Here is a 12,500-nt window from a genome sequence, read left to right on the forward strand (position 1 = left end):
TCTCCTATACCTCCATACAAGTCTGAGGGCCGGGTGAATTTTCGCTTTTTACCTTTGGACATGTCGGTCACCCTTACTTTTCCCCATACATATGAGCCAAGCAGAGGCTCATTTACCCGTACTGGTGTCTAAGGTACGACTAGATACTCGATTTGCACCTTGTGACAGTGTTTAGAACACTTTCCCATACATTTTTCATTTTTGTGTCACGACACCATACCCTCTTACTATAGCCAATGAACAACATCACTTTACCACAAGTGACCATTTTTATCCATCCCAAAATTAAACGACCTCGGAATTTTTTTCTCCTACATCGCCATACAACTTTGAGGGTCGGGTGACTTTTGCTATTTACCGTCGGAGTTCACTTTTCATGCTTAAAAATGCATCCTGACACAGTTTTACTCAAAGTTAGAGTCAAAAAAATTTTTGTCAAAAAATCTTCCGTCGGTCATACCGGTACCCATGTCTCATAACTTGTACCAAGTTGTGAAGGGTAAATTTTGACAAAAATCCAAAAAAATCATTAAAAAGTCGCTATTGCTTATTGCATTTCGCATCGTTAGACGACTCTAATATGCCTTGGATGACCACTGTCTGATGATTATTTTAGATTTTATGCCAAAATTTTGATTTCGTGTCTTACGTCCCTACATTAGACGACCTTGGATTTTCGTCTCCTGCACCGCCATGCAACTTTGATGGTCGGGTAACTTTCGCTATTTACTGTCGGAGATCACTTTTCATGCTTAAAAATGCATCCTGACACCGTTTTACTCAAAGTTAGAGCAAAAAAATTTTTTGTCCAAAAATCTTCCGTCGGTCATACCGGTACCCATGTCCTATGACTTGTACCAAGTTGTGAAGGGTACATTTTGACAAAAATCCAAAAAAATCATTAAAAAGTCGCTATTGCTTATTGCATTTCGCATCGTTAGACGACTCTAATATGCCTTGGATGACCACTGTCTGATGATTATTTTAGATTTTATGCCAAAATTTTGATTTCGTGTCTTACGTCCCTACATTAGACGACCTTGGATTTTCGTCTCCTGCACCGCCATGCAACTTTGATGGTCGGGTAACTTTCGCTATTTACTGTCGGAGATCACTTTTCATGCTTAAAAATGCATCCTGACACCGTTTTACTCAAAGTTAGAGCAAAAAAATTTTTTGTCAAAAAATCTTCCGTCGGTCATACCGATACCCATGTCCTATAACTTGTACCAAGTTGTGAAGGGTACATTTTGACAAAAATCCAAAAAATTCATTAAAAAGTCGCTATTGCTTATTGCATTCAGCATCGTTAGACAACTCTTATATGCCTTGGATGACCACTGTCTGATGATTATTTTAGATTTTATGCCAAAATTTTGATTTCGTGTCTTACGTCCCTACATTAGACGACCTTGGATTTTCGTCTCCTGCACCGCCATGCAACTTTGATGGTCGGGTAACTTTCACTATTTACTGTCGGAGATCACTTTTCATGATTAATAATGCATCCTGAGACCGTTTTACTCAAAGTTAGAGCAAAAAAATTTTTTGTCCAAAAATCTTCCGTCGGTCATACCGGTACCCATGTCTCATAACTTGTACCAAGTTGTGAAGGGTAAATTTTGACAAAAATCCAAAAAAATCATTAAAAAGTCGCTATTGCTTATTGCATTTCGCATCGTTAGACGACTCTAATATGCCTTGGATGACCACTGTCTGATGATTATTTTAGATTTTATGCCAAAATTTTGATTTCGTGTCTTACGTCCCTACATTAGACGACCTTGGATTTTCGTCTCCTGCACCGCCATGCAACTTTGATGGTCGGGTAACTTTCGCTATTTACTGTCGGAGATCACTTTTCATGCTTAAAAATGCATCCTGACACCGTTTTACTCAAAGTTAGAGCAAAAAAATTTTTTGTCCAAAAATCTTCCGTCGGTCATACCGGTACCCATGTCCTATAACTTGTACCAAGTTGTGAAGGGTAAATTTTGACAAAAATCCAAAAAAATCATTAAAAAGTCGCTATTGCTTATTGCATTCAGCATCGTTAGACGACTCTAATATGCCTTGGATGACCACTGTCTGACGATTATTTTAGCTTTTATGCCAAAATTTTGATTTCGTGTCTTACGTCCCTACATTAGACGACCTTGGATTTTCGTCGCCTGCACCGCCATGCAACTTTGATGGTCGGGTGACTTTTGCTATTTACCGTCGGAGATCACTTTTCATGATTAAGAATGCATCCTGAGACCGTTTTACTCAAAGTTAGAGCAAAAAAATTTTTTGTCCAAAAATCTTCCGTCGGTCATACCGGTACCCATGTCCTATGACTTGTACCAAGTTGTGAAGGGTAAATTTTGACAAAAATCCAAAAAAAATCATTAAAAAGTCGCTATTGCTTATTGCATTCAGCATCGTTAGACGACTCTTATATGCCTTGGATGACCACTGTCTGATGATTATTTTAGATTTTATGCCAAAATTTTGATTTCGTGTCTTACGTCCCTACATTAGACGACCTTGGATTTTCGTCTCCTGCACCGCCATGCAACTTTGATGGTCGGGTAACTTTCGCTATTTACTGTCGGAGATCACTTTTCATGATTAATAATGCATCCTGAGACCGTTTTACTCAAAGTTAGAGCAAAAAAATTTTTTGTCCAAAAATCTTCCGTCGGTCATACCGGTACCCATGTCCTATGACTTGTACCAAGTTGTGAAGGGTACATTTTGACAAAAATCCAAAAAAATCATTAAAAAGTCGCTATTGCTTATTGCATTCAGCATCGTTAGACGACTCTTATATGCCTTGGATGACCACTGTCTGACGATTATTTTAGCTTTTATGCCAAAATTTTGATTTCGTGTCTTACGTCCCTACATTAGACGACCTTGGATTTTCGTCTCCTGCACCGCCATGCAACTTTGATGGTCGGGTAACTTTCGCTATTTACTGTCGGAGATCACTTTTCGTGGTTAGCTATGTATTCTGAGACAGTTTTACTCAAAGTTAGAGAAAAAAAATTTCTTCTCAATAAATCCCCCGAAACCAATGTCTTATACATTGAACCAGGTTATGAGGCGCACCTGTGTGTGAAGAGTTCTTCGTGTAGTTTATAGACATTTCAGGCACTTGGTATATATTTTTGGTTTCTTACCAACCAATTCGACTTGCCTTCAACTCTTGTTAGGTTTATAATATCAATACTCGAACTTATATGCATGTTCAGGGACATCATTTTAACTTTCGGTTTGTACCCAAGTCCCGAACTTAGAGATATTTTTGGTTTTGGACCAACCAATTCGACTTGCCTTCATCTCTTGTTAGGTTTATAATATCAATACTCGAACTTATATGCATGTTCAGGGACATCATTTTAACTTTTGGTTTGCGCACAAGTCCCGAACTTAGAGATATTTTTGGTTTCTTATCAACCAATTCGACTTGCCTTCATCTCTTGTTAGGTTTATAATATCAATACTCGAACTTATATGCATGTTCAGGGACATCATTTTAACTTTCGGTTTGTACCCAAGTCCGGAACTTAGTGATATTTTTGGTTTTGGACCAACCAATTCGACTTGTCTTCATCTCTTGTTAGGTTTATAATATCAATACTCGAACTTATATGCATGTTCAGGGACATCATTTTAACTTTCGGTTTGCACCCAAGTCCCGAACTTAGAGATATTTTTGGTTTCGGACCAACCAAATCGACTTGCCTTCATCTCTTGTTAGGTTTATAATATCAATACTCGAACTTATATGCATGTTCAGGGACATCATTTTAACTTTCGGTTTGCGCACAAGTCCCGAACTTAGAGATATTTTTGGTTTCGGACCAACCAATTCGACTTGCCTTCATCTCTTGTTAGGTTTATAATATCAATACTCGAACTTATATGCATGTTCAGGGACATCATTTTAACTTTCGGTTTGTACCCAAGTCCCGAACTTAGTGATATTTTTGGTTTCTTATCAACCAATTCGACTTGCCTTCATCTCTTGTTAGGTTTATAATATCAATACTCGAACTTATATGCATGTTCAGGGACATCATTTTAACTTTCGGTTTGTACCCAAGTCCCGAACTTAGAGATATTTTTGGTTTCTTATCAACCAATTCGACTTGCCTTCATCTCTTGTTAGGTTTATAATATCAATACTCGAACTTATATGCATGTTCAGGGACATCATTTTAACTTTCGGTTTGTACCCAAGTCCGGAACTTAGTGATATTTTTGGTTTCGGACCAACCAATTCGACTTGCCTTCATCTCTTGTTAGGTTTATAATATCAATACTCGAACTTATATGCATGTTCAGGGACATCATTTTAACTTTCGGTTTGTACCCAAGTCCCGAACTTAGCGATATTTTTGGTTTCGGACCAACCAATTCGACTTGCCTTCATCTCTTGTTAGGTTTATAATATCAATACTCGAACTTATATGCATGTTCAGGGACATCATTTTAACTTTCGGTTTGCACCCAAGTCCCGAACTTAGAGATATTTTTGGTTTTGGACCAACCAATTCGACTTGCCTTCATCTCTTGTTAGGTTTATTATATCAATACTCGAACTTATATGCATGTTCAGGGACATCATATTAACTTTCGGTTTGCACCCAAGTCCCGAACTTAGAGATATTTTTGGTTTTGGACCAACCAATTCGACTTGCCTTCATCTCTTGTTAGGTTTATAATATCAATACTCGAACTTATATGCATGTTCAGGGACATCAGATTAACTTTCGGTTTGTACCCAAGTCCCGAACTTAGTGATATTTTTGGTTTTGGACCAACCAATTCGACTTGCCTTCATCTCTTGTTAGGTTTATAATATCAATACTCGAACTTATATGCATGTTCAGGGACATCATTTTAACTTTCGGTTTGCGCACAAGTCCCGAACTTAGTGATATTTTTGGTTTCTTAACAACCAATTCGACTTGTCTTCATCTCTTGTTAGGTTTATAATATCAATACTCAAACTTATATGCATGTTCAGGGACATCATTTTAACTTTCGGTTTGTACCCAAGTCCCGAACTTAGTGATATTTTTGGTTTTGGACCAACCAATTCGACTTGCCTTCATCTCTTGTTAGGTTTATAATATCAATACTCGAACTTATATGCATGTTCAGGGACATCATTTTAACTTTCGGTTTGTACCCAAGTCCCGAACTTAGCGATATTTTTGGTTTCGGACCAACCAATTCGACTTGCCTTCATCTCTTGTTAGGTTTATAATATCAATACTCGAACTTATATGCATGTTCAGGGACATCATTTTAACTTTCGGTTTGCACCCAAGTCCCGAACTTAGAGATATTTTTGGTTTTGGACCAACCAATTCGACTTGCCTTCATCTCTTGTTAGGTTAACAAAATTTTTAATGCAATAGCATGTGTTTTGTGAGTTTATGTCCGAGGGATTTAAGTACCGGACTTAGAGAAATTTTTGAAGTCCAAACATTCAATTTGGACTCCATACTCCATTGCTCCTCTAAGAGGTACCTAGTACCCCGTAGCGAAGCAACCGTCACGTTTGAACTTTCCACTAGGAGGTGCAGCCATCACTCGACATGTTAATCATTATCACCCCATACTACTCTCTATATCCGGATACGGCGCTAACCCGATTGCTTGCCCCGACAGCAATCGACCCACTCGTAAGCGGGTTACCCGTAGGTAAGTCAACGATGCGTATTGCCCCCTTCAAGCAAACCGATCATCACTCCGTGGAGGAGTAATGACGGACCCGTACCGGTATCAACTGCATATGATCAACATTCTTATGAACCCACACACTCTTCGCTTATATGCTCAGTAACATTTCAATACTCTCTCTGTCTTTCGTTTTCCAACTCATTCATCGTGCATACTGAACACACCCGGAAAGGTGCGACAGTACACACGAATACACCACCAAGCATGGGTCGCCTGAGAGGATCGATGCGAACGCATCTCTACAACTCGCAGCTCCCAGCCTGAAGTCCCGTCGTTTGCGGGCGGTCGGTAGGCATCGAAACTAGTCAAGTCCACGGTCGGCGAGGTCAGCTGCCACCAGTGTTCCCTATGGTCAGGTACTAACACGTGCGGTGCGACCCTGCGCGATGCGGCCAAGTCTAGAAGCGGGGATGAGGCGCCAGGCTGCGAGGCAGCGCCAGCGTATCTCGGAGGGTTGTTAGGCCCGCTAGCTTACGATTGCCTATGGGGGTTTGAAGCGCTATCAGCTCGGATTGGTTACGACCTTAGAGGCGTTCAGGCATAATCCAGCGGACGTAGCGTCATACCAAAGTCCGGTCGAACTAGTATTGAGCCAGTGGTCCGTACCTGTGGTTCCTCTCGTACTGCACAGGAATTCCGTTAAGATAGCACAAATGCACACACCAGTAGGGTAAAACTAACCTGTCTCACGACGGTCTAAACCCAGCTCACGTTCCCTTGAAAGGGTGAACAATCCTACGCTTTGGGAATTTTGCTTCACAATGATAGGAAGAGCCGACATCGAAGGATCAAAAAGTCACGTCGCTATGAACGCTTGGCGACCACAAGCCAGTTATCCCTGTGTGTTATTCAGTGAATTCAATAGTTAGGGTGGTGAATTTACGTGTGCGGCCCCCGATCTTGGTCCTACGCCCCCCCTCCGAGTTTTTCCGGAAAATTCGGAAAATTGAGGGAGTTTTTCGCGGGATGGTTTTTCGCGAATATTAAGAAAAGTAGTGGACCGATCGGGCCAAATGAGGTCTTAAAAGAAGCGGGCCAGTGTGCCGCATGTTTTTGAGAAGGAAAAACTTTGAAAAGAATGGAGTTCAGTGATATGTGAGTGATTAAAAAGTGAAAATTGAACTTAAAATAGCCAGTGTAGCTTAAGAGCTAGAAGAGAGCTGCCATACAAAGATTTGTGCGTTTCTTGGAGGAGAACAATTCCAGAAAGTTTCAAGACAATCGAGTGAAAACTGGCGGAGTTACAGGGCGGCAAAGTTTCGCACCAAAAAAGGACGCCGTTTTTCGCCTTCCGAAAATGGCGGCGTGTGTGTGAAAAAAGCCGTTAAAAACCGTTAAAAACCGTTAAAAACTGGTCCCTGTACCACCAACACCCGGACGGAACATTTTGTGCGGAGCACCCGGTGTTCGGACGGGTTGTTCAGAGTGTCCGCCCTGGTTTCCCGAGAGTTCCCGGCGGGCCCACTGGCCGCTTTTTGGAGGTTCGGCCGGCCAGTCAACCGATCCGGGCGTGCGACCCCTCCATCGACGCGTCTCGGTAAGTGGAAACTGGGAGTGACCATCCCGCCCCCCTCCCACCCACCCACCACCCCCTGGAGCGGAAAAACACCCTCACAAACGGTTTTTCCGCGTTTTCCCGGGGAAGGAAGGGAGATAGCGTCTTGGGGTCTTCGGGAGAGTTGTTCGGGTGGACCCCCCCCACCCACCCCCCTGGAAAACCGACCGATTTTCCACCACCAGGGGGCGCTACAGCCAGGAAAAGCCACCGGTTGAAGAGTTTTCCGACACTCACGGGAAAACCGGGCTTTTCCCGATAGGGGTTTATATGGGGCACGGAGCCCGATTTTAAAGGAGAATACCCCCCCGCAAGGATTTCCCCCCACCCCCCCTGGAAAATAGGGTTTTTCCGGGCAGCCCCCCTTTCCAAACTATCAACTGGACCCGGGCAAGTGGGGTGTCCAACGACGCAGCTCAACGGTACGAAGTGAACGCACACCCCCCCGCCCCCCCCCCACCTACCCCAACCACCCACCAACCCCCCGGAGCCGTAAAACCGGTTATCTTAGCGGTTTTCCGCAATTTTCCCGGGGAAGGAAGGGAGATAGCGTCTTGGGGTCTTCGGTGGAGTTGTTCGGGTGGACCCCCCCCACCCACCCCCCTGGAAAACCGACCGATTTTCCACCACCAGGGGGCGCTACAGCCAGGAAAAGCCACCTGTTGAAGAGTTTTCCGACCCTCACGGGAAAACCGGGCTTTTCCCGATAGGGGTTTATATGGGGCACGGAGCCCGATTTTAAAGGAGAATACCCCCCCGCAAGGATTTCCCCCCACCACCCCTGGAAAATAGGGTTTTTCCGGGCAGCCCCCCTTTCCAAACTATCAACTGGACCCGGGCAAGTGGGGTGTCCAACGACGCAGCTCAACGGTACGAAGCGAACGCACACCCCCCCGCCCCGCTCCCACCTACCTCCACCACCTACCAACCCCCCGAAGCCGTAAAATCGGTTTTTTTAAGCGGTTTTCCGCGATTTTTTCCGGGGAAGGAAGGGAGATAGCGGTCTCGTGTGGAAGAGAAAGTTGCTCGTTAGGGAAATTTCCATCAATCCCCATCATTAGAACCTGGATTTTCCGACTTCGGCCGGAAAAGTCAAATTTTCCGGGCACCATTTTCCGGCCGGATAGTACGAAGTTGGGTGTCCAGCGACGCGGCTTGGAGTAAGGAAGGTAGAAAACATCACCCCGCCCCGCTCCCACCTACCACCACCCCCCTGGAGCCGGAAAACCTGTTTCTCCGAGGGTTTCCGTTAGTTTTCCGGGGGAAGGAGCGGAGCTAGCTGATCCAGAGCCGCAGGGGATAGTAGGCGAGACCCATTACTCGCTTATGAGTGCGCCGTATAAATTACGGCCTAGAAAAGGGTCGGTGGTGGCTACCCAGCCACCAGTGTATGAGCGTCCGGCCACGCCCACGATGGAGCTTTGCTACTCCAGCGACGAAGATGAAATGAATAACACCATCATTGCGACGTCGGGGCGCGAGGCAGGGGAGGCGGTCATGGAGTTGGAGCAACCAACAGCCTTAGTGCTAACACCATCGGCATCTCCTGCTCCGGAGGCAGTTGGTGGGACCATCGACGCGGGAAGCTGGGCATTGCTGATGGCACAGCTGCAAAGTATCGCCGCCCAGCTCACAACCGCGCTGGAGGAGTTGCGTTCTTGTCGTGAGGAGAACTCAGCACTTCGACGCGAAAACGAGTTGTTGCGCACGGGCACTCGATCAGTGCTTGAGTTGCAAACTGCGGCGATACACGGCAGTAACCGGGAGTCTGCCCGGAAGCGTCTGCAGCGGCAAAGGCAGCGACAGCGAGAAAAGCAGCAGCAGCAGCAGCAGCAGCAGCAGCAGCAGCAGCAGCAACGTCAGCTGCAGCAGCAGCAGCAGCAGCAGCAGCAGCAGCAGCAGCAGCGTCAGCAGCAGCAGCAGCAGCAGCGTCAGCAGCAGCAGCAGCAGCAGCTGCGTCAGCAGCAGCAGCAGCAGCGTCAGCCTCAGCAGCAGCAGCAGCAGAAGCAGCAGCAGCAACAGCCGCAGCAGCAGCCGCAGCAACAGCAGCTCTGGACGACGGTGGTGAAAGGCCACTCGTCCAAGCGGCAATGCCACCAGCCGCAGCAGCAGCAGCAGCAGCAACAGCAGCGAGGCGAGCGATACGTGCCACCGCAGCTTCGCACACCGCAGCAGCAGCAGCAGCAGCAGCAGCGTCCGCAGCAGCAGCAGCAACAACATCAGCAGCAGTCTAAGGGGCGTCCTGTACGACCTGACCGCATCGCGGTGGTTCCGGGTGCGAACAAAACCTGGACGGAGATGTACGTTAAACTACGTACGTCTCAGGAGCTGCAGGACGTCCGGGCGGACATCGGGATGGGGCGTCGGACCGCGCAAGGCCATCTGATAGTCCCGCTGCGCAAGAACGTGGACAGCGCGGAGCTGGCTCGCCGCATTCAGCTGGCGCTCGGCGAGGATGGCGTGGCCCGGGTCGTGACGGAGATGGGAGAAGTTCTCGTCACAAACGTCGACCCCTTGGCTCAGGAGAGCGACGTGGAGCTTGCCATCAAGCAGCAGCTAGGAGCGGAGCCGGGTATTGCGCGTGTCGAGCTGTGGGAGCTCCGCGATGGCACGAAGCGGGCTCGAGTGCGGCTTCCACTCGGAAAGGCTCGGCTTCTGATTGGCCAGAAGCTTACTCTGTGCCAGTGTGTAAGCGGCATCCGCGAGGTCCCGAAGAAGCCGCTTGATCTTCAGCGCTGCTTCCGCTGCTTACTGACGGGGCACCTGGCGCGAGATTGTCGTGCCCCCACTGACCGGTCGGGTCAGTGCCTGCAGTGTGGCGAGGTAGGCCACCGCATCAGCCAGTGCACCGCGGCGGCTAAGTGCATATTCTGCCAGGGGCCCCATCGCGTGGGCCATTCATCGTGCCCCCAGAACTTGCAATGGCGGGCGTAATGCGGGTGATGCAGGCCAACCTGGGTGGTGGACGCATCGCCCAGGACCTGGCCTTGCAGACAGCCCGCACAAAGCGGGCCGACGTGCTGTTGCTGTCGGAGGTTTACCGGCCTCCAGATGGTAGCGGTAACTGGGCGGTCGACTCGTCGGGGGGAGCAGCTGTGGTGGCAACCGGCCACCTCCCAATCCAGCGGGTCTGGCGCTGTGCCATGCCCGGATTGGCAGCAGCGCAGATCGGAGGGGTGGTTTACATCAGCTGCTACGCCCCTCCGCGTCTCAACACCAGTGAGTTCGAGCAGTTACTGGAGGCGGTGGAGTTGGAGGCCCAACCTCACCCGCGTATCGTCTTGGCAGGCGATTTTAACGCCTGGAACGAGGAGTGGGGTAGCCAGCGTTCTACCTGGCGCGGTGAAGAGCTGCTTGATACCGTCAGGCAGCTGGGCCTTGTGGTCCTGAACCAAGGCTCGGTCCCGACGTTCGTGGGCAACGGAGTCGCCACTCCCAGTGTCGTGGATGTATCTTTTGCGAGCGCATCCATCGCTCGTCCGGACACTTGGGAGGTGGCAGCAGACACCGCTGCGTGCCACTACACGGCATCGGACCATCGGTATATCTTCTTCACCGTGGGGCCTCCAACTCGTGACCAGCAGCAGCGACAACAGCAGCAGCACCAGCACCAGCAGCAGCAGCAGCAGCAGCAGCAGCAGCAGCAGCAGCAGCAGCAGCAGCAGCAACAGCAGCAACAGCAGCAGCAGCAGCAGCAGCAGCAGCATCATCGTCAGCGGGGACAGGGGTCCTCAACGTCGTCCACCACTTTCCGGCACGCTGGCCGTAGATGGAAGACGACGCAGTTTTCGGTCGAGGCATTCACAGCCGCACTCCAGACGGCCGGATTCCCGGAACGAGCCGTGAGCCAGGAGGGGATGGTCGCCGCCATGTTCGATGCATGCGACGACACGATGGAGCGCGTCACCGTGTCACATCGTGACCCCCATCGCGACCTCTTCTGGTGGACCCCGGAGATTCTGCGTCTTCGGGAGGAGTGTGCGGCTGTGCACGAGAGAATGCTTCGTACGACCGATCTGCAGGAGCGCAGCGCCGTGGCCGCACATCATCGGTCGGCGAGGAGAGCGGTGGAGAAGGCTGTCCGGGCCAGCAAGCGTGCACAGCTTGATGAGCTGATACAACAGGCGGAGACCAATGAGTTTGGGGCCGGTTACCGGGTGGTAATGTCTCGCCTTCGTGGCAGCTTTGTGCCACCGGAGACAGACCGTGCCGTACTGGAACAGATTGCCAACGATCTGTTTCCAACTCATCCGCCTGTTGTCTGGCCGGACTCCGAATTGCCGAGTGCGGACACCGAGGAGCAGAGGACATCGCTGACCCCTGTTACCGCGGACGAGCTGCTTAGCATCGTGGGATCAATGGCGAACAGGAAAGCGCCTGGATTGGACGGTATCCCCAATGCTGCGGTTAAGACGGCAATTAGGAAGTACCCGGAGGTTTTCGTCCGTTTGTATCAGGACTGCCTGGACCGGGGTGCGTTTCCAGCGCCCTGGAAGAGGCAGCGCTTGGTGCTGCTGCCAAAGCCTGGCAAACCTCCCGGGGAAAGCTCCTCTTACCGGCCGCTGTGCATGCTTGATGCACTCGGCAAGGTATTGGAGCGCCTAATCCTTAACCGGCTGAACGAGTTCCTGGAGGAACCAGATGCGGAACGATTGTCGGACGAACAGTACGGATTCCGGCGGGGCAGATCCACCATCAGTGCGATCCAGCGCGTTGTCGAAGCGGGCAGGAAGGCCATGTCCTTTCACCGTACCAATGCCCGAGACAAGCGCTGCCTGATGGTGGTTGCCCTGGACATCCGCAACGCGTTCAACTCCGCGCCTTGGCAGGCCATCGCCAGCGCGTTGAGGGACAAGGGGGTACCGTCGTCGCTGCAGAGGATGCTGAAAAGCTACTTCGAGGATCGGCGACTGGTTATCGACACCAGCGAAGGCCCCGTCGAGCGCAGCATCAGCGCGGGAGTTCCACAGGGTTCCATATTGGGACCCACGCTGTGGAACGTGCTGTACGACGGGGTCCTGGGTGTCCAGTTGCCTGAGGGGGCCGAGGTTATTGGCTACGCCGATGACCTTGTAGTCTTGGTCCCCGCAACGACACCCCAAGCCGCTTCCTCAACTGCTGAACGCGCCATCGCGGCGATCACGACCTGGCTGGACCAAAACCGTCTTTCGTTGGCTCCGGAGAAGACGGAAATGACGCTCAT

This window comes from Anopheles maculipalpis (genome assembly GCF_943734695.1).
Source record: "Anopheles maculipalpis chromosome X unlocalized genomic scaffold, idAnoMacuDA_375_x X_unloc_1, whole genome shotgun sequence".
Taxonomy (NCBI): domain Eukaryota; kingdom Metazoa; phylum Arthropoda; class Insecta; order Diptera; family Culicidae; genus Anopheles; species Anopheles maculipalpis.